At 37.4% G+C, this 23,462-nt stretch overlaps 1 protein-coding gene across 3 annotated transcripts in view; it reads right to left on the bottom strand.

Moving 5' to 3' along the window:
* NIPBL (NIPBL cohesin loading factor) overlaps nucleotides 1-8,983 on the bottom strand; it is a 200,886-nt gene extending 191,903 nt beyond the window's left edge. For 2 of the 3 annotated variants that reach the window (XM_055325202.1, XM_055325203.1), the window contains exon 1: nucleotides 8,638-8,983. The gene's annotated coding sequence lies outside the window, so the exon portion shown is untranslated. The remainder of the gene's footprint in view (nucleotides 1-8,637) is intronic. The other variant, XM_055325204.1, reaches the window with a different exon arrangement.
* Between the last annotated feature and the right edge of the window lie 14,479 nt (nucleotides 8,984-23,462).

Here is a 23,462-nt window from a genome sequence, read left to right as displayed (position 1 = left end):
AGTCTTTTTTGACAGTAGTACTACAGTTAAAGGGTATTCTAATTCAATTTCAAAATGCAGTCACCAAAAAACTACTAATACATAAAAGAATGTGGGTGAATCTCTAGAGCCTTATCCTAAGCAAAAGAAACCTATCACAGAAGTCTACATATTGTATGATTCCATTTGTATGACATTTTAGGAAAGACAGAACTATAAGGACAGATATAATATGTGGTCGTCAGGGGCTGGAACAGGGGTAGGACACTGGTTACAAAAGGATATAAGGCAACTTTTTGGGGTGATGAAAACATTCTATGTTTTGATTGTGGTGGAGGTTTCAAGACTGAACACATTTTTTAAAACTCATCAAATTGTAGACCTAAAAAGTGAAATTTTACTGTGTAAATTGCACAATAAGCTTTAAATTAAAAAAAAAAATTTCAGTCATATCTATCTTACGTGAATAGCATTTTTAATGTACTGTATTTCTCATTACAGCTAACTTATCCACATTGTTATCATACACAATACATAAATTAGCAAAGAAAATTAAAACTATAATCAATCTTGAGCTTAAAATAAAGTTATTTGGACACTCTTCCTCGGTATCTTACTCCCAATTCTATTGCTCAAGGGACCAAGACAAAAACTCCTTCCTATACTTTACAATCCTTACTAACAACTAAAAAAGGAACTATTTTGAGTTTTTCTTTTTGATTTAATTTTACACACAAGTTGTTATGTGTGCATTGTTAAGGATGTATGTAAATAAAACGGTCTTAAGAAGCAAGAAGCCTTAAGATTTTATATATATATATATATATATATATATATATATATATACACTTCTAAATTAGCACAAACATACACTTGCCACTCATTAATTTTAGATTTAGAAATGTTTCTTTAGGAAATATCATATAGCTCAATTTTAATCAATCATTTCAACAAAAATGTATTGAATACTTGCAAAACAGGAAAAGCACTGTAATGGTATTACAGACATAGAGATGAAAATAATATGTCTTCTTGCTCTCAGCTGGTATTCAGTATGGCTTACAGACACTGGAACACATTATTTTATCAAAGAAATACAAGTAATAAACTGATAAATGTTATGACATGGAAACTCACAAAAAAGGCCATGCTTTCTCTTTCTCCTTAAAAGAAATTTCTGGTCTGTGAATGGACATTTTGAGAAGTAACACATTGTCTACAGAAGAAAGCAGGATTGCTATACAAATATATGTTTTTACAGTTAATATCAATACTTTCTCACTAGCATTTTGAACTTATGAAGATCTCAGATTTTGAGGACTTTCAAACTGTTCAAGATTTCATCAAGGAAAATAATACATTACAGAACCATTCACATTAACACCACCACCTGTATTCACTATGCTATAAAAACTTTTTGCTTAGGATATTGACAGAGAAAGGAACAAACACATGACAAAAGAGTAAAAAAATTAATAGAGTTAAATTAAAAGTATATGTCATGTATGTCTTTCAAGATAACCTGAAGGTAGGTTACGACATACTAGGTTCTTAATTCTTTTCTTAAAGGAGAAAGAATGATAACAGTAGCTTTTAGGGCATTACATTTTAACTTTCAACTTTAGAATTTTCTGAGACAGAGGCAGAAACTGAGGGGAAAAAAACCATGTGTATCAATTTTTTAAGAATGGTATTTAAAAAGATGAGGGGGAGTTATACCCAATTTACACTCATATAAAATTTCAACTTGGTCATTACCAAGAAAAAACTAAATTACATGGAGCCTAATTCATATGATCAATTTCTTTAGATGGAAATTGGCAAGCCACAATCCTATCAAATAAAGACAACTAAAAACCTGTTTAAAATTCCTGAAAAGGCTGCCAAGTAGAAATGTTCAGAAAAGTCAGTGATATATCTTCCTTATTAAGATTAATTTCAAGGACATTTTTGTTTCACAAATTAAAGAGTCAAATATAAAATCTTAAAGATTAGTATTTTTACAGTAAACTATATTTTAAATTTAAATAATGCATTAGTTTCAAACACTGTAAGTTTTTAGGATACCTAGAATCAATAACTTGTTTTAATAGCAGTACTGTTTTTTTAACAAGTATACATTTCATCAGCATAAGACCAAAGGACTGAGAAGTACAAATGATCCAAATAACTACAACAAAAAGGAACTGAGTATTTCAAATTATGTCATAGCTTCTAAATTTCTTGGGAGAGGTAAAAGTGTAAAAAACTATTTTAATAAATTAATTAATGCTAATTCCATGTTTCTGCATACTGAAAATGTTTTTCCTTTCTGCCAAAAGGCAAATATATGCAAAAGAACACTTTAGAAGTTTGGTGTGTTCACATTAACTGATGTTACACACATGTAAGATGGCAAAACAATTTACCTACATAAACTATGTTGGAAGTTTAATGCGGTCTTTGGAATATTTTTTAACACCTGACATTTTTATAAGAAATAAGTGAATCACAAAATTATAAAGTGCCCTTTCCATATTTTGCCAATTTCCATAAATACAGCATGCATATCGTACTTAAATGCATATTTGTGGATACATTCTGTGTAATAGATGAGGTGTAAACTAACAAGGTATTTTACAGAAAAGACTATTCAAATAATCAATCATCTATAAGTAACTAACCAAAACATTTTAGAATTCCTCTTCATAAGACATAAAAAGTTTCACTGCTTTATAACCAAGCCTACCCTTTTCATCAAAGAATGTATTATAAATCTTGAAGAGGCAGGGTGATAGAATGGAAGATGTTTTAGAATTAGCCATATCGGGTTGGAATCCTACCTCTAACACTTGCTAGATTTGCCACCCTGGACAAGGTTCTTTATACGATGAGCATCAATTTCCTGGTCTGTAAAACAAGAATACATCACTAACCTCACTGGGTAGCTAAGAGGTTCAAAACATGATATACAGTGTAGTGGTTAAGGTTATAGGTAAGGCATCAATTTTGGAGTCTTTCCTCTACTTTCTTCCATTTGTTGGCTACGGGACCCTAGGCTAGTCATTCAAACATTCTATACCTTAGTTTTCTCAAGTATCTTAGAATAATACACACAACCAGACTCATTTTATATGCAGATTCATGGTAGATGGAAATAACTCAATAATATTACATATTACAAATATAAACCACTCAATACAGTGTCTGACACAAAAAAGATCTTATTAAATCTCAGTCCTCCGAAACTAAGTTCTAAGTTGTTTTTTTACTGTCTCTACAACTCAAATTCACCCCTGAAGATAAAGATTTGCCATCAAGGACAAAAAAGAAAAAAGAAAAAAAAAGACCATCTCAAAAACTCTAAAAGTATTCACTAAAGGAATCTCCCTCCATAAGATTACATGGCAAAGCTCTAGAATAAGCACACAACTTCCCAAGTTGGTGACTTTGAAAGGACTAACAGTCTTTGGCTATATAAACAATAGAATTTTAAAAAATTACCAGTCATACTAATTTATAGATTCATCTACTATATTACAATTGGTCATATACATATGTATGAATGAAATCACTCTCTAAAGCTGAATTTTCCCTTTCTAGAAATAGATGCTTTGACAATTTCAACTCAATAAACAAAAGTAAAAATTACAGACTGCTTAACATACACTAAAATATAAGATAGCAAAGATTTGCTGATTTCAAAAACATTATATATAGGATATACAGTCTGAATTCTATTTTAGTTCTTTGCCTAAAGTACACAAGTTCCTTAACTACAAGACTTTTAAGTATTATTGAGTTAACTGAGCAACCAAACAATATGACGATTTTGTTAAAACTAGAAATGTGCAATCCTAAATCCTTAAGAAAAAATATAAACCAGACTGATCATTTACTAATTATAAGACGATGGGCAATTTTCTAACTCTTCCAGTTTCTGTTTCTTCATGTTTAAATTGTGGATAACTGTTTCTATTTCCTGAGTTTCTTATGTTAAGTGAGATAGTATTATGGTGACATACTTAACACAATTCCTGGCACATGTTAAGTCCTTATAATCTTACCTAGCTAGCAATGCTATATTAAGAAATAATGTCTTTTAACAGTATCACTTTGGAATTAGAAAGAAATATGCCTTAAAACAATGCATTCTGACAAAACTCAATTCATCAAAACTGACCCTAGATTTACACTGAACAAAATAATAAGACAAATATCTAAAATAATTTTTATTACTTGGGAAAAAATTTTTGAGCAAACAAAATACTTTTTAAAATGATAATGATGACCTTAAATAAAGAGTCATGGTATTTTTAAAACTGCCTTTAAATCATCTAGAAACACTAAAATTCCACTTTATAAAAACACTTTCAGGAGTCACTATATATTTACTATAAATATGGTTAAGTGACTTACATTCTTTAAGAGGAACATAATGTAAATAAATTCAGTCATTCAAACACCAAACATACACACAAGGTCAGGATTTCTAATGCAAAAGTACTATTTTCATATCAGGAAAATACTATCAAGAGACAGGTATTATATCTCCCTAAAAGAAGAGGAAAAAGCACCTTGGACCCAGGTAATTGAAAAAAGTCACATAAGGTATCAGTGTTGGCATTGAGCAACAGCAATACCTAGCTTCAGGACCAGAGCTCACACTTTTCTTAAAACAACATAGTCTAATAAAACACTAGTAAAAACAAGAGAATCCCTTATTCTCACCGAAAACATGAATCTATACAAATTAATATGGCCTCTGAGTATCAAGTTTTTCATCAAAAAATAGAAATCATGCCAGTCACTTCTCTCACAGGGAAATGGGAACATTTAAAAATGAACTCAGGTCACCTTGAAAAAGAATCCTTTTAAAAATTCAAAGAATAATTATAAATGACAACTACTAAAAATAGAAACTTTGCTTAAAAAGTATATTTTGAAATGATTTTTAAAGGCGGCTATATAGTACCATAAATTACCACCAAAGCCAACCTAATATGTTCAAGATATTAAAATAAATATCTTCAACTAAAGAGTTCATTACTAGGTTGTTTTTTTTTTTTTTTACAGTTCCCAGTCATTAATTTCCTATTCATTTTATAGCAAATAAATGTGATCGACAACACTGAAGTTACATTTTTCCAAAAGGAATTTTTATTTACCTCAGTCTTCCCAATCACTTCATATAAACCTAAAATCATATTTTAAAATTCCAGAATTACTCACAAACTATCCGTTTCCTAATAAACTGCGAGGTGGAGAAAATTAAATGGAATCATATAAACCTCAAATTCTTTAGTTTTTATTTATTCTTGTATTATTAAATTTTACATCAATATAAAGAATGCCAAAATATAAAATAGGTGATTTCAAATGTTTCTATGGCAATCTGATGATGGATCAGTACCAAAAAAATTGAATATCAAATCAATATAGGAAGTCTTAGAAAATACATGTTTGAGGTGGGGGTAGTCAGGCTTCCAAATAAATATTTCATATTTGAATTGGTATAGCTTTGCTCACAGTCAAATTTCTGAAATTTAATAGTGATTGCTATGGAAAAAACCCAAACCTGGTTTACTACCATACTAAAAAGTTTCACTTTTCATCCCCAAAGACAATCTGAAGTAGACAATCTTTCTTTCTTCAAATATAACTTTTTTCTTCTTAAAGGGGGCAGTATTATAATGATCCCTAGCACAGGTTCAAAATGCTTTCCAGTAACTTCGTAAACAAATTGTCAAACGGTTTCAAGAAACAGCATTCTATACACTCTTCTCCAAACACTAAAAATAACTAAGTATTTAATACTCAATTTTAATTTGATTTACTAGACTTTCACTACTTTAGAACTGCTTTCTTTTCAAGTAATTATTATAAGTTATTGGTAACAGCAGACTCAAGAAAAACAATAAACACACTGTTGAATAATGCTAGGAATTATTTCTCCAATAATATAACTAACATTAAAAGATGACTTGAACACTCATAGGGTCTTCTTTCACTAAATTAAAATAATAATAATAGTAGAAATGCAAAAATAGCCACTTGGTGACTATCCATACAACCAGTACAGGGGAGGTAGAACAGAGTATTCATAATCTCTAGGGAAATACAAAGTATTCCTTCCAACTAAGTTGTCAAAATTTTAAAGTTCAAGTTTAGGTTTTGTTTGAGCTTTACAATGTTTCCTCCTTTAAAAATAACCCATATAATTGGTTTGGACCAAAAAAAAAACAAAACAAAAAACAAAAAACAAAAACACATATTTTCAGTTTACTTTATTTTAAATGTTTTATGCTATCTTAATGAAAGCTATCACATGACCTGTACTACTTACAGAACACTAAATATGTAGAATTAGGAAAATAAGATCTGGTAAGAACTAATTCACTTTAATTCCAAAGTCACAAGAAAAAAAAAAATCATTCACATAAACAGATATCTAACACACTGATTCAAACATCTGTGTAAGAAAGCTCCCTTTAACTATAAAGCACTAAAAATAAGTTGTTTCTGTTGATGAAAACTAAGCAAGCAGAACTCCTCTTTTCCATTACCTTTAGTAGAAATATGTTCATCCTTTGACATACGTCTCCGTGTTTTTTTTAAATAAAAGTTGTAAAGGCATCACAGGTTCATTTAAGGGCCTTTAGAACATTTATATTGAAACCCTTACCGGCCGCTCCCCCAAAGTTCCAAACCCTCAGCTTCAGATGTGAAGTGTTCCTCCCTTCTGTATTCCCTCCCCCCAGCAAGACCCCATTCGCCTGCCCCCCACCCGGTGTAGGCCTGAGGCCCTGTAGCAAACAGTGTCTAACAGGAGCAGGCAGCACAAAGACAGGAATGGGAGATTAGTGGGAGGGAGGGAGGCCGGGATTGGGGCTCAGCAGGAGCTTCAGGCTTTTTAAAATTCAAACTGCTCCCTGACCAATACAAATCACGGACACGCTACTGACTACTACACGGATTTATAGCATTAAAAACATGCCTAGTACGTGACAGCTATATTAACTTCACTCTTTTTAACATTTATCCATACGTTTGCCAGAAATGTGGAACAATTTATTTTAAGCAGAGGGCTAAACTCAAAAATAACCTTCAGGAAAGTTACTTATTCTACAATGACAATAATAATTTAATGAGACACCAAAAATCCGAACCAATGTAACAACACCCATTAGTAAAACAAGGGACTTTGTTGATCAGTGTTGCTTCATTCTAACCAGTGAAAGTTTTCCCTCAGTTAATGTGAGACAAAGTATCCAAAGAGTCTAATGCTAGGTACATTTCTTTTTTTCTATGCAATTTGTATGGCTGAGGACTTTTACATTGATCGTTTTCCCCTTATACTAACCTACCTTACCAACGCCTCAATAAACAAGCTGTGAACACTTAACTTACTCGTGAACTGGAATTTGTTAAGGCAGAACTGATATTTTTCTCTAGCATTTACAGATACATTTGACCTATTAAAATGACACCTCTCTCATTACACAGTCAAACATCATGGGCACAAACAGCCAATGACAATCCTGGGACCTCACGAAGATCTGCCCTGACATGAAAGGATGGCACCTTCTACATTTTTTTTTTTTTTTAGCCTCCCTGGGATTTGAAGCCTAACTTTAATTTCTGCGCTTTTAAAGAAAATTGGTTTTTACCTGTACCTCGGTACAATTCTCAGAACATTCAGGGTTCTTTCCATGCATCTCCACGCTGAGATCAGGAAGTACCTGAGTATTTTACGTATAGTCGTTTAAAATCGTCCTTATATAACGCACACAAACCTAAAGTGCCAGGGTAAACCTGTCAAGTACTTTACACTTGCCTTTGAATAAAAAAGTCCATGTGCGACCCACACTGTCAAACAACAACATAAAAGCTCTTGGTGGTGGTGGTGGTGGCGGTGGTGTTGGGGGGGGGGGGCATATGCAGTGTCTACCACCCTGTGGCTTTCTACATTCAATATTCATGTGGGCGATTTAATTCTTTAAAAAAAAAGAAATATAAAGAAAGAAAGAAAGAAAAAGAAAACGAGTCTTTATTAACTTTCTAACGCCCAAACAAGTTTCACACAGGGCAAGAATTACCACTGGATCCGCGTCTGAGTATTTACATTTGTCTCACTAACTGAAACTACTTCCTCCCTTCATGGGGTCACAGGGGGAAGAAGGGGGGTTGTTTGTTTCACTGGGACGTTCCCCACTCCCGGACCAGGAAAGTTGTAAATATGGGGACGATCTGGGCACATTTGCCGTGAGTTGTATTGTTTCCGCCTCCTCACTAGCTACGGCTCTTCTCCCGGGCGAGGCCTGTCACCGACCAGCAGCAGCTCCGCTCAGCCCGGAGCTCTCCTAATCCCCGAGCTCAAGTAGATTCCGCTGGCCCGCGGCCTGCGCTCTCCGCCGGGCCTACGCCTCCCCGGCCGCCCGGCAGGAGCCCAGTCCGCGCCACCGGAGCCGGCCGGAGAGAGTACAAAACCACCGCCACCCAGGGCGGCTGCCACCAGAGAGGAGCGAACTCTAGACTCGCCCGCGGAGGAGACCTGGGGCCGCTAAGGAAACGGCGGGGAGGGGAGCGAGGAGGAGAGACGCTGAGGACCTGGCGCCGCCGCCGCCGCCGCCGCCGCCGCCGCCGCCGCCGCCGCCGAAATAAAGAGCAGGAATTTACCTGGGCGAATCGGCGTCTGAATCCAAGGGGAGGCCGAGGCCGCTGTGGCGAGAGACTATAATCCGGGCCGGGAGGGGGGGTGGCTACGGCTCCTCTTCCGTCTCCTCAGTGCGGGGAACATGTAGAGCCGGGGGGAGACCAGCCGAGAAGACAAATCGCTGCTTCTTCTTCCTCCTCCTCCTCCTTCTCCCACATAGAAACACTCACAAACACCCGACCGGGGGCCCGAGCTACCGGGGGGGCATCGCCGCCGGCCCGGGAACCAATCCTCCTGTCGGCGGGGGCGTCCCTCCCTGCGGCTTGGTGGTGTCGGGTGAGTCGGTACCGACGGAGGGAGGGGGGGGAGGGCGGGGGGGGAAGGAGCCCTGTGTGTGTCTCTCTCTCGTTCCGTCTCTCCCTCTCAGAACAAAATGCCGACCGGAAGTGCAGCTGCAGGAATGACTCCCTCCGCCGGCGCCAAACACTAACAACCACCCCCTCTTCCCCACTCCACTTCCGCCACCGCCGCTGCCGCCGCCGCCCGCCGCCGCCGCCGCCGCCGCCGCCGCCGCCGCCGCTGCTGCCGCCACTTGGGCTCGCGTCCTCGGCCGCGCCGCACCGCCCCGCGCCCGGGGCTGTCCTGGGCGCCCGTCTCCTCCTCAGGGCGACTGCGGAGATGCTGCCGCGTAGCGTGGAGCCTGCGGGGCGGCGCGTTCGCTGAGGCGCGCGGGCGCGCGGGCGGGCGGGCGGGCCGGCTCTCCCCGGTCTCTATTTTCCCGGAGGCCGACCGGAGCGGGGCCCGAGTGCTGAGGAGGAGGAGGAAGAGGAGGAGGCGCGCGTGCCGCCTCGCAGGCCAGGCTCGCTGCCCCGGCTGGTGGCCATTCGCTTAGGGAGCCGAGCTCGGGGCGGCCGGGGGAGAGGACGCCCGCGAGGCGACGGCGACGGCGACGGTGCTTTTTTTTTCTTTTTTTTTTTTTTTTTTTTTGCCTTTTTTTTGCTTTTTGCTTTTTCTTTTTAATGGTGTCTCTGCAGTCTGGTGGATGGATGTATCGTAACCCCCGTCCCCCTCCCCACCTCGCCTCCGGAGAGGCCGGACTCTACGCCCGTCTCTGCATTATTTCTGCGGAGCGAGAACGCAAACGCTCGGAGGTGAAGCAGCGTCCCAGCTGGACTGAATTGGAATCGTGCCTGTGATGCTCTGGTTTCTGGGAATATGCGGTCCTTCTCTGGTCGGTGGTGGTGGTGGTGGTGGTGGTGGTGGTGGTGGTGGTTGTTGGCGGTGCTTTTGGTGCTCCCTTAACCGTGGGGATGAAGGCCTGTAGGCGACGCTGTGCGAACGGGCAGCGGGCGGGCGGCGGGCCCGGAGCGCGCGGGTCGGCGCCCCCCTCTAGGTGTGGGTGGAGCCGGCGCGCGCGGAGAGCCGCCGCCGCCCGCCGCCCGCCGGACCCGGGCCGCCGGCCGACGGCGGGCGACGGGAGCGGGGAAGGGGGGGCGGGGGGAGCCTGGGCCCCGCCGGCCGCCAGCGTCGTTCTCCTCGTTCCATTTGAGACAGCGCGGTGCTGCACGAGGCTGGAGCGCGGATGCGACCGACCGTGCGTACGGTGCCGGGCTGCCTGCGGTCACCTGCTGTAACGAACTTGATCTTTCCGAAGTTCGTAAAATTAAAGTTGGGGGCGGGGGGGGCGGGGGGGGCTTTTGTTCAGGTAAAAAGTGCAGCAGGTAAGCGAATCTTACTCCGGCGGGACGAATTTGGTGTTCGTGGTTTCATGGCTCCGGATCACTCGGTAATCGCATTGTCTGTGTACCTGCACGTTCCCCAGCGTGCTGAAAAAGTGAACGGGTTGATTTGCACTCCGGTGTTCCCATTGGCCCCAGAAATCACTCGAGAGACTAGGTCAGGTCTTGTGACTCCTTTCCTCTTCACTCCACGCGGCGGCCTGGCAACTATCTCGCGGAGAGGAAAAGCCAAAGTCTTGACCGTGGCCTAAATACCGCGCGCGCGCGGCTGCGGGAGAAGCCGCCCTGACGTCCTGCGAGCGGGACCTCTGCCCTCGCTACACCCGGTGCCAGCGTCTTTCCCCCCAAGAATCCGCAGGGCTTGCTCCCTCACCTTCAGGGTGTGGTTCAGGTGTCACCTCGGGGCTTCAGTGCCCCCACGCCCCGAAACTGCAGGGTCGCTGCCCCCCTTGCCCACTCTATCCTGGAGTGGAGGCCTCTTGCATATCTCACGCGTTTATCTTATTATCTGTTTTTACTCAGTGGGACGTTAAGCTCCAGTAGGGCAAGAAGTTTTGTTTTTCTCCACTGGTATTTTTGTGGAGAAAATAATGTCTAGACTAATAATGCCTGACATATACACAGTGGATGCTTAATATTTGGTTAATGAATAAATGACCATTTTAAGGGCCCTGCCCTCCCCCATTGCCCCCACCCCCACCCCAGCAATTTCTGAACTCTAGCCCTTAATGTATGCACTTAGATGCTACAGAGAACCCTATGAAAGATGTGTGAAAACTGAAAAAAAAAAATTAGGGGAAAACCAAGTTTATTACAGAGTTCTAGAGAAGGGCACAACTTCTAGACTCACCCTCCACGACACCAGAAGCCCACAAACTAGTGATAATTGTTCTTAGGGTCCTGTAAATGGACTTGCTAGAGGATAGTCGATTAGTAGATCACATGATCATATTCATACTGGGCCAATAAGCTTTGCTCTCTTCCTAAATCACTATTTTAAAAATTCTGTCTGCCTTCTTTCTTGCAAAAAAAAAAGATATATATATATATACAGGCTAATAAAGTCTGTGAGAATTTGGTTGGCCTAGCCCAAATCCAGCACTACTGGAAGAGTTCATTCAGCAAGTATTTATCGGGCACAAAATGTGTGCCAAGCACAGGGATTCAAAAGGTGCATGTTTCTGAGGCTTTATGTAAAGGGCCTCATATGGCTACTTTTGGTTACTATTCAGTTATGTTGTCAAGCAAATACTAGTGAGATTTATTTTTACAGTTTCCTTCTGAAGAAAAGATTCAGCGAAAGCTAAGGTCATGCAGAGTGGATATTTTAATTCACCTTTTAGTTTGCTGTTCATTACATTTACTTACCTTTTGACAGCCCTGGATATACCAGGGTATATTAATCATGATTTTTCAAAACTGAAACAAATTGAATGTTTGTATTTCCTATTACTGCCTGGGAAAACAGGCCTTTTATAATAAGGAAGTATACCAATAAACTAGAAACTATGCAATAAGCTTTTGGCCATGATATTCCAAATAATAGTTCGTGTATTGAATTTTTGGAGAAAAAAAGAAAGTCTTTATAATCATTAATATAGTTAAATATTGTTTCATAAATCTAAGTCTGTTCATTTTAAGTTTACCCATTAATCTTAAGAACGGCTTTAAGTAATCTTATCAATGGCCCAGAATGTTTCTCACTCAAAGTAGAAGGAAACAATTCTCTTCCTACACACTTTCTTAAATGGTAAACTAGTAAATTTGCAGGTCTAGGTAACAAAAGTCTTGGCATTACTGTAGCATTTAATTTAAAATTTTAGATATGTTATTTTTTTACTTCCCTCATTTATTAAAGACTAGGTGCTAATTAGCTTTATGATAAGCATCTCTTATATACATTAGTGAGAAAAATAGACGAGTTCTCTATCTTTAAGGGTTTTAACTTGTAATTAGTTTATATCACTTTTTTCCCCAGATCACAGAATTAAAGAAATGTTTCAATGCGTATCAGAATATTTTTGTATTAAATCAATTAGCATTTTGCTTGCCTAAATTTAAGTATCCAAGTTGAGATCTTGTGTGGAATCTCAATCTAATCTTAGTGTCTTCTTGATTTGTCTTGTTTCTTGGGTTTTTGTGGGGGAGGGATGCTTATTTTGATCATCACCATCCATTTATTTTGCTTTTACATTTTTAAATCTTTATGTCCCAAAAGATTTCGGTGACTTAATGGTGACTTTATATTTTGTTGTTGTAGCCTTGATTTGTCAGTAGTTTGTAGCTAGCTCAGTAAACCCTTAATCTGACCTAATATTGCCCCCTTGTTTTAAGTGACTTGCACTAATTTTATTAATTTTTTTATATTCCTGGATAATCCCATGTGTATTCTTGATCAGTAAATTGCGTACGACTTAATAAAATATTTTAAAATGGGTTTCAAGGACTAAAAATTGAGTGTCAGCAGGAATTGGTACAATTCACAAATTAAGAACTCAGGAGGTTTTTTGGAAAATATATCTTCAAGATAAATACAGTTTGCCATAAAATGATAGAAATGAAAATGATGTTTTAAGAATCATTTCCACACTATTTCATGCCTATCAGTTCTATTCTTAGTGATAAATTTAATAATTTAATTTTCAAAAGATAGGAAAAAGTAAGGAACATGTAGTGTGTATATGTTTTGTAGACTATTTACACACTACTAAAATATCAAACAACAGTCTGTAAATATGTTCCTGTTTCAAGTTTTCAAAGTGAATATACCTCAAATTTGTGATAGTATCTGTAAAGGTTAGGTTATTCAGTGTATTTTATCAATTTTTGTTGAGATGACAGAAATTAATGGATTTTCTCCCTCAAGGACTTTCTTCATCTTGGCCTTCAAGAACAAGTTTTGTTCTTTCATTAATCCTTCTTACCTCTCTAAGGATTTTTTCTAAATTCGTAAATTTTTATTATTTATGCCATCTACTTATAATCCTGATTTTCCTATATTTACATTTTTGTGTATCTATATGTCATACTCCTAAATAAAAGCAACTAATTATACTACATTACAGGTTCACTGTACATTACATACGTAAGACCCTTGACAATGGCATTTCTGAAATATCTCAATATAATTATTTAGACTCATTAAATCTTCATGAAAGCCTAATCTTAATGGAACATACGCATGTGCTGAATGTGAACCAGGTAATTAAACTATAACATGCATTTTAAACCTAAACCAATTTGGAATAATAGGCTAAAAATGACTTTATCTATGAAAGAATACAAAATCCATTAAAAACTTAACATCTAAATAGGTATGAAGAGAGTGCTTATGATGCTCTTAAAAGCATCTCCACTAGACCAGTGTTTTAAAACCGGATCACGTGGGATCCCTGGGTGGCGCAGCGGTTTGGCGCCTGCCTTTGGCCCAGGGCGCGATCCTGGAGACCCGGGATCGAATCCCACGTTGGGCTCCCGGTGCATGGAGCCTGCTTCTCCCTCTGCCTGTGTCTCTGCCTCTTTCTCTCTCTCTGTGACTATCATAAATGAATAAAAATTAAAAAAAAAATTAAAAATAAAACCGGATCATGTACCATTATGGGTCATGAAATTTACTGGTTTGTGACTAGCATTTTTTACTTAGAGAAAAGAATAGGATCTAAGAGTACATCACACGTAGCAGTCTGTATTTTTAAATAAACATTCTATTTGTGTGTGTGCATGTGCTGAGGTACCAGGTAAAATCTATTTCTTACTATGGGTTATAGACCAATAAAAGTATATTTAAAAAAAAACCCTTCAGTTTGGGTTTTCCGTTACTTCCCCTCCTTAGAAAATCAATGCTAGAAAGTTTGCCTGTGTAGTGAGGAGTTTTAAAGGAAGCACTGGGTACTTTAGACGATGTTTGATAATGGTTTCAGAAAGGTGATCTAAAGTTAAAAAGTAATAAACTATGTAGAAATGTTAAATATAGTTGAAGTTGTAAGAAAGAATTTCCTAGTAGAGCTAAATTTGTGTGTTTAGATCTATGACTATTTTCTTATTATAGTATATTTTCTATTCTCAAATGCCCAATACAGCAAAATAATAAATATAAGGCAAAGATATGTCTGTTTCTATTCCTTCCCGCCTTATTTTCAATCTTAAAACAAGTGTTTATTAACGAGCAATAGAAATGCAAAGAAAACTGCTACCTTCACAGAGCAATCAGAAGAACAAGTTATTCTCAGAAAATGATAGAAACTTCTGTTCCCTCTAAAAAAGAACAAACTGTCAATAAGGCTTTTCTTTCTAGCCCAAGTAAATAGTTAACCTTCATTTGCCATCCAACTCTATTTTAAATAAATGTACTTAAAATTGTATACAAAATTTAAAGGGAATTTAAAAAGAGAATTGTGTATAGAATTTGAAAGGAACACAATATGCTGTATAAATGAAGTGAAAAGAATCAAACAGAAAATGATTATGTTATGCTGGAATGTCAGTAGGTTTTAGACATTTCAATAAAATTTAAATGTTTCATTACTGTTTTGCCTGATTTCAGTATAGATTTCAGTACTTTTGACACGTCTAAGAGCATAAATAAAAGTTTCTTTTCGGACATATGCTGCCAAACTTCCTTTTGATTATAGATCTTTAAGACCTAGTTTAGTTAAAACCTTAACACAAAATTTAGAGAACATTAGAATGTCTAATTCACTTATTAAACCAAAGCTTATACTCCAAATAATTCACCAACACAATACATACTTTATTGAACTAAGAAAGCAATTATATTACCAACCAGCAGAGGGAGCCAAGTCAGTCCTGAAAGGGTAGGATTACAAAGGAAGACCACATGACTTCCTGTTTGTTTGTTTGACTGTTTGGCAGCTGTTCTGTTTTTGAGTTTAGTCTACAGAAAGACAAGTAAAGGATAGAAAGGCTACCAGTGTATCAGATATGTCAGGGCAACAATTTTAACTGTCAAAATACCTTGCAGGAAGCAAGCTGAAAGAAAACATACTTCTTAAATTAAGGACAACCCAGGGAAGAATTTGCAGCATAAAAGAGAATTATTTGAAAATCAGATATTAAAAGCTGAATAAGTAAAATATGCAAACAGTATACTACTGAATTTCTATTACAGATGCTGAAATTAATGTGGATCAGAACAAAGCAATTAAGCAGAGGAAATTCTAGTAGAAATATAAAAGTGGAAATGTCTCAGTATTACCACCTAAGATGGAAAATCAGAAAACATTACCTTCGGACCCTGATGAATTACTAGCCAGATATAACAGTGAACCATTTCTTAATATATCCACATTTACTTGTTTTTTATTATTTTTTAAAGATTTTATTTACTTAATCAAGAGAGACACAGAGAGAGGCGGAGACATAGGCAGAGGAGAAGCAGGCTCCCTGCATGGAGCCCGATGTGGGACTTGATCCCAGGATCCTGGGATCACGACCTGAGCCAAAGGCAGATGCTCAACCACTGAATACCCAGGTACCCCTAAATCCACATTGACCTAAAGCTGAAATTCGCCTCTAAATAGACACTTTTTAAAATTATAAAGTTGGTGCAGATAAGGAGGTTCCCTTATATTAAATTTATATTAACTTTGATAAAGAAGGGAAAAATTTTAATATAGCAAAATAATATAACAAGATGGTTTATCACTTTAGAAAATAGAATTGTTTCCACTATGCTTTATAAACACAATAAAAAGCAGTATCTGGGGACACCCAGGTGGCTCAGTGGTTGAGCATCTGCCTTTGGCTCAGGGTGTGATCCTGGGGTCCTGGGATCGAGTGCCGCGTTGGGTTCCCTGCAGGGAGTCTGCTTCTCCCTCTGCCTGTGTCTCTGCCCCTCTCTGTGTGTTTCTCATGAATAAATAAATAATCTTAAAAAAGCAATATCTGTTTTGTGACAGAGGTATGGAGGAATATAGTTGCTAAATGATAATTGTACTGTCAGCTTATTTAATATTTTCTAAGAACTTCAAAGTGCCTGATATAATGATTATTTAAAGTAAAAACTGTAAAAGCTGGGTGTTAGCTAACTGCATCAAAATAAAAAAACCTAAAGACCCAAATGATTTTAGCCAAATAAATAATGGTAGTCTGGCCACTTACTAATTGCAGTTTGTGAAAACATACTGTTCAAAGCACAGAAAAACAATGGATTCAGGCAAATTTTAGCTATAGGTACAATTATACGTTTATTCATTCCAAAAATATATTTCTTGAATACTTAACAATCTCCAAAAGACATGGAGTGTATCTTCACTAAGAACTAGGCGAAGTACTTGTTGAAAGATTTAATTTCATTTAAATATGTAAACAAATTCAATATGTAACCCATTGAATCCAAAGAGACAGTATGTAGAAGTGAATCATTTACTATTGAGTACTAGAACACAGATTATAAGCCTTTGTAGGTCAGTTCTTTTATAATGTTACATCATAATATACTGACATATGTATTGGCATCTGGTATTAAATCAGTTAATCATGACAATGATATCCAAGAAATAAAATTCATCTGATGTCAGCCTTAGAAACATTTTAATGCCAAAAAAACAATCAGTATTACTTTTTTTTTATTTAAGATTTTATTTATTAGAGAGCACAAGTCGGAGGGAGGAGGGCATAGGGCAGTGGCAGAAGGAGAGGGACAAACAAGCAGACTCCTTGCTGAGCAAGGGATAGGACACAAGGCTCTCCCCAGGACCCTGGGATCATGACCTGAACTGAAGACAGACACCTGACCAACTGAGCCACCCAGGTGCCCCCAATCAGTATTAACTTCTAATTATGTGGTTCTTTTATACACAAGTTGTAGTAAATATAGGCTATTAGAATTATATAAATAGCCTGACCTCTCTAATTATATTTTAAATTTTGTTAATGTTTCCACTCATGGAAAAATACTATAATCTTCTAAAAATCACATTAATAAGTGGCAATAGCTTTGCCATGAAACATTTCTTTATGGATGAGAAAAATGGGTTAACTCCTATCAAATTCCAATAAAAACTAAACTTTGTCACCAAAGTCAACATTATAGAGTCTAAAATATGTAGTACAAGTTTTTCCTTTTTAGCTAGCTTTTATTTAATAATCTAAGACTCTGACTGTAATGATCAAAGGAAGGAAAAGCAAAGGGCTCATGTCTTACTCCAGAGTAGGGAATGGTGACAGATTAGTAAAAGCAAGAAAGCAACTTCCAGTGAACAAAATGTGTGAGTAAAGGATTTCGCTTTCCCTAAAAAATTAAATACAAAATTTTAGTCAGGAATTTATACCTTAATGTGAGTACTGTTTTAACACTGCTCTTTAGACTTTTGAAATATTTTATTTTCTTTTTGAAAAAACAGCACCAAAACCCCAGTTGCTTTAGTAGTCCCGTTTCTCATTTATTAGCTTCTTTCTGTTGAATTCTGTCTTCTGAAGCACGTCTCTAAAGTGCTTTCCCAGTGTTGTCTTCCTAACTCTATCATCAACATACAGTAGCTTTCTCAAATACATGCAGATGATTCCTTATGATCCTATCCAGGCAAACTATGTAACTTGCTTGATGTAAGGGGAAATAATTTACATTATGAATTTAAAAGAGCTGTAGTAATCCTTGACAATTCTTCATGTGTACAAAAGTATTTTTAATTTGAAGAACTTATTCACATCTTACAGGCTTTCTGTAAAATATCTGGAATATCCATGTTGTGCTAGGAGCTTAGAATTGATAAAGACTTAATGTTTAGTCTTGTGCTTACATTAAATCTTGTGGGCTTTAATTGTACCTATGATATTGCTGTGAAACATCAAAGTTGTGAAATCTGTCTCTTTAAGAAATGCTCATGGAAAACTGGTTTGAAACTATGATGTAACTATTATATTTAATATAATAAAAATATTCTAAACAAATGAGTCTCTAATTCTCTGTGTTTTTAGAATATTATTCTCAGTATATCAGAAGACAATGGGTTCCCTTTTTTCTAGATTTAATTTTAATGAACATGAAAAGAGTGAAACTACCCGGAGGCATTTCCACAGCCTTGGATTGGCAGGTGTTAATAGGTTCCTCAGCCAGTGCAGAGCTGTGACTGTGTGGATACTTGGAGAACTGCTGGGGTATTGGGGCAAGCAAGTAAGGTCACTGGTGGGGGTCTGTAGTTCTCCCTTTACACCCCCTGACTCTCAGCTCTGCTCAGGAGCCCAGGTTCCATCACAGGGTACTGTCTTATCAGTCTCACCATCTAAATAGAGATTTTACTTCTTTTTTTTTATTTATTTTAACCGAAGTATAGTTGATTATGCAATGTCTTAAAGAAGTTCTGAATTTGCATATCCAAAGTTGGGGGATAAGTTCTTTACTTATGAGTGTACAACATCTTTATTATTACAAACTATAGATCTTTCATTCAACAAGCATATGTCCAGCATCTGTGTAGTGGAAACAGCAAATAAAGATGAATAACCTGCCTCTTTTCCTCTTATAACTCATCCCAGAGGAAAACTAAATCAAGTACATTTTTAAAAAAAGATTTTATTTATTTGAGAGATAGAAAGCAAGAGAGAGCTTGAGAGGTGGGGGCTTCGGAGGGGGGGTGTTGGGCAAAGGAGAGGGAGAAGCAGACTCTGCTAAGCAGGGAGCTCCATTTGGGGCTAGATCCAGGATCCTGGGATCACAATCCAAGCTAAAGGCACTTAGCCAACTGAGCCACCAAGGCACCCCTACATCAAGTACACTTAAAACAGATAATGACCAAGAGTTGTATCAAAGGTGCTATGAAAGTACCAGAGATACCCGGAGGTCTTAAAAAGCTTCACAGAATAAGTGAAATTTGAACATTAGTGAAGGATAAACAATTTTCCAGGCAGAGGAAGACAAGAAGGAAGGAAATCAATCATTCTAAAGAAAGGAACACATAAAAAAAATAGAGGTGCATGAGAAAGTTCCTTATATTTCATAATCTAGAAATGGGTTTGGTTAGAGTGCAGATTATGTAAGGAAGATGGGATCTGCTACTCCAGTATAAAGTATTTGGATTTTACCCCACACTCAAGGGGTAAACATTAAAGAAATTTTACATCCAAGATAATAGATATATCCAAGATAAAATGCAAGATAAAATTTGCAATTTAGACTAACTGCAAATTCACATTAAAGAGAAGTACTATTACATTAGGAAAAACAAAGAGTAAAAGTGTAGTGAACCTGGAAATTTCATGCAATTTGGAAATATGTACCCAGCTGAGTATTCTCATCTGGGCTCTTAATGTAGCTACATTACTTTTGTAATTTCAACTGAAACAGAAGCTTAGGCAACTGATTGAAGGAAGGATGGAATGTGAATGAGGCTGGAGAAATGTGAATCAAAAAGAAAGCTAATGTATGTAGTTCAAGTGAGATATGAGGGCTAGGCTACAGGAGCAGGGCCTTTATCTTTAAAAAAAATAAAGTAGAATCTAGAACTTGTTGGAGTGGGTGAGGAGGATTCAAATATTACTGACAATTCAGATTTAGTTCTCTAGATGGACTCATTAAATGAGACAGACATAGGAGAAAGTGTAAGCTAAAAGCAGAGAGGAGTACAAGTAAATCAATTTGGGATCAATTAAATTTGAGTTGCCTATTAGACTCTTCCAGTGAGAACTATCCAGCAGGCAGCTGAAAGTATGTATGGATACTTAGGAGACAGAGCTAGAGATAAAGATATGAGAGTCATCTTCATATAGATGATAGTTGAAGCCACAGAGCAGAAGCCAGAGAGAGTCTATAAAATGAGAAAGAGCTAAAGAATTATAAGGACCACTAAGGAAAAACCAAGCTACGTAAGTTTCCTATGGTTTAATAATCCACCACTTTCCCCCTACAATATCTGAAAAGGACTCTTTATTTATATGGCATTTAGTTAAATATTATAACAAATGCTTAGCTCTAAAAATCAATAACCTATAAAGTGTTACATTAATTCTGGAAGTTATTCAATTACTGTCTCTCTTACCTTTTACTCCAAAATGGGAGAGTAATAGAACAGAGGTGGATTTCCCAAGAGAATAACAGAAAAGGTCAATGACATTTTAGTTTTCAGCAGCAAATTCTTTGTTTTTTAAGATTATATTTTTTACTTTTTTAAAAGATTTTATTTATTCATGAGAGAGCGAAAGAGAGAGGCAGAGACACAGGCAGAGGAAGAAGCAAGCTCCACGCAGGGAGCCCAACGTGGGACTCCAGGATCACACCCTGGGCTTAAGGCGGCGCTAAACTGCTGAGCCACCCGGGCTGCCAAAGATTTTTTATTTTTTTTAAAGCAATGTCTGTACCTAACATGGGGCTTGAATTCACAACCCCAAGATCAAGAGTTGCATGCTCTTCCGGCTGAGCCAGCCAGGCACCCCAAAGCATCAAATTATTCTTATCACATAACACAACCAGATGTAGAAAGCTTAGTTACAGCTTTCAAACTTTCCAAGTAATTTCTGTCCATATTAGTCCAGGTCCCATTCCAACCCAATCCACACTTCTACCTGATTATTCTTGCTGCTTTACTTAAATCATTCCTTCTTGACCCCACTTCTCTTACTACTAACCCTCTAATAACATCTATCCAGTCGCCATTGGTTTCCACTGTCCCCACACATTCTGACTGCTTTAAAAGTGAAGGGTGATAGAGTCTTCATTGTTCCTGTCACCTAGAAATAAAACAGAAACTAACTGTGGAAATTAAAATTATGCAAAATATCACATATTCCAAGATATCCATGCTTTCCAATAGTGAACCATAACAGTTAGAAATCTATGTGGACCACATACATTTTAAATCATAACAATAGGGGATCCCTGGGTGGCTCAGCGGTTTAGTGCCTGCCTTCGGCCCACAGTGTGATTCTGGAGTCCCGGGATCGAGTCCCACATTGGGCTCCCTACATGGAGCCTGCTTCTCCCTCTGCCTGTGTCTGTTTCTCTCTCTCTGTGTCTTTCATGAATAAATGAATAAAATCTTTTTTAAAAAAATAAATCATAATAATGGAATTATAGGTTGCCTGGGTGACTCTGTCAGTTAAGTGACTGCCTTCAGCTCAGTTCATGATCTCAGAGTACTGGGATTGAGCCCTGCTTCTGGTTCCCTTCTCAGTGAGGAGTCTATTTCTCCCTCTCCCTGTGCCCTTCCCCCCATTCATGCTCTCTCTTTCTCTCTCTCAAATAATTAAATAAAATCTTTTTAAAAATGACAGTAGTGAAATTATAGTCTATAAACTATTCAAAAGTATTTAGTTTCATAGTATTCAAATAGCTTTATTCAGAAAAAGGCACACAATTATGGGCCAATTACTAATCTTTAATCAATTTTGAAAAAATCAAAGAAGATATTGCTATACATCAGACTAAACTTTGCTCAAGAATGAAGGGCTGTTCAACAAATGGTACTGGGACATGTAGATAGCCATATGCAAAAGAATGAAGCTGAACCCTAACTTTTCATACGATATACAAAAGTTAATTCAAAATGGATCAATGACCTAAATGTAAAAGCAAAAACTATAAAATTATTAGAAAAAAACATAGAGGGAAAGTATACTTAGATATGACACCAAAAGCTCAAGCAACCAAAAATAAACAAATAAATAAATGGATTTCAAAATTAAAAACACTTGTGCTTCAAAAGACACAAGAAAATGAAAAGAAAACCCTAAGGAATGGGAAGAAAATTTGCAAATCACATATTAGATCTTTATCTAGGGATCTATATCTAGAATATATAAAGAACATTTATAAATCAGTAAGTAAAATAACAACCCAATTTAAAAATGGACGAAAGATCTAAATAGTTATTTCTCCAAAGAAGAAATACAAATGGCCACTAAGCATGTGAAAAGATGTTCAACATCATTAGTTACCAGAAAAATGCCAGTCAAACTGACAATGAGATACCACTCATACCCACTGGGATGGCTAGAACAAAAAGTAAGATAACAACAAATACTGGGGATCCCTGGGTGGCGCAGCGGTTTGGCGCCTGCCTTTGGCCCAGGGCGCGATCCTGGGGACCCGGGATCAAATCCCACATCGGGCTCCCGGTGCATGGAGCCTGCTTCTCCCTCTGCCTGTGTCTCTGCCTCTCTCTCTCTCTGTATGACTATCATAAATAAATAAATAAATAAATAAATAAATAAACAAACAAACAAATAAATAAAAGAAAATGTGCAAAACCCAATAAAAAAAATACTGGCAAAGATGTAAAAAACATTGGAACCCTCATACACTGCTGATAGGAATATAACATAGTGCAGCCGCTTTGCAAAACAGTTTGGCAAAAAAACAAAAACAAAAACAAAAAAAAAACAACAGTTTGGCAGTTCCCAAAATGATTAAATATATGCTTATCATATGACCCAAAAATTCTACTCCAGGGTATGTACTCAAGAAAAATGAAAACCTATGCCCACACAGAAATTTGTACACAAATGTTTACAATGGCATTATTCAGAATTACCAAAAAGTGGAAATAACCTAAATGTCCACCAACTGACACATTTGGTAAACAAAATGTGATATATCCATACAATGGTATATTATATGACCATATAAAGGAATTAAGTACAGATACATGCTGCAACATGAATGAATCCTGAAATCATTATGCTAAGCTAATTAAATAGACCACATACTATATGATTCTATTCATTTGAAGTCCAGAATAGGGAAAGCTGTAGAGATGTAAAGTAAATTAGCAGTTGCTTAAAGCTGGGAGTGTGTATTGGGGGTGGTGAGTGGATGGGAGGGGTGATAGCTAAAGGGTACCAGGTTTCTTTCTGTGGTAATGAAAATGTTCTAAAATTGACTGTGGTAATGTTTGTATCTGTAAATAGACCAAAAACCATTTGATTGTACACTTTACATGAGTGAATTGTATGGTATATGTGAATTCTATCTCAGTAAAGCTGTTAAATAATAAAACAAAACAAAGGCTCTATATAGGCAGGGTACATCCCAATTGTCACTCCAGGTTTACATTACTGAAAATGGCCCTCCAATTCAATTTCCATGGTTTTAAGAAAAAGAATATAATATATAGTAATAGAGTTGGAAAACTCATATATTGCAAGAATTTGGTCAC

Source organism: Nyctereutes procyonoides, unplaced genomic scaffold (genome assembly GCF_905146905.1).
Source record: "Nyctereutes procyonoides isolate TBG_1078 unplaced genomic scaffold, NYPRO_anot_genome, whole genome shotgun sequence".
Classification (NCBI taxonomy): Eukaryota; Metazoa; Chordata; class Mammalia; order Carnivora; family Canidae; genus Nyctereutes; species Nyctereutes procyonoides.
Note: the sequence above shows the minus strand (reverse complement) of the source record. Positions and strands in the feature narration are given on the sequence as shown.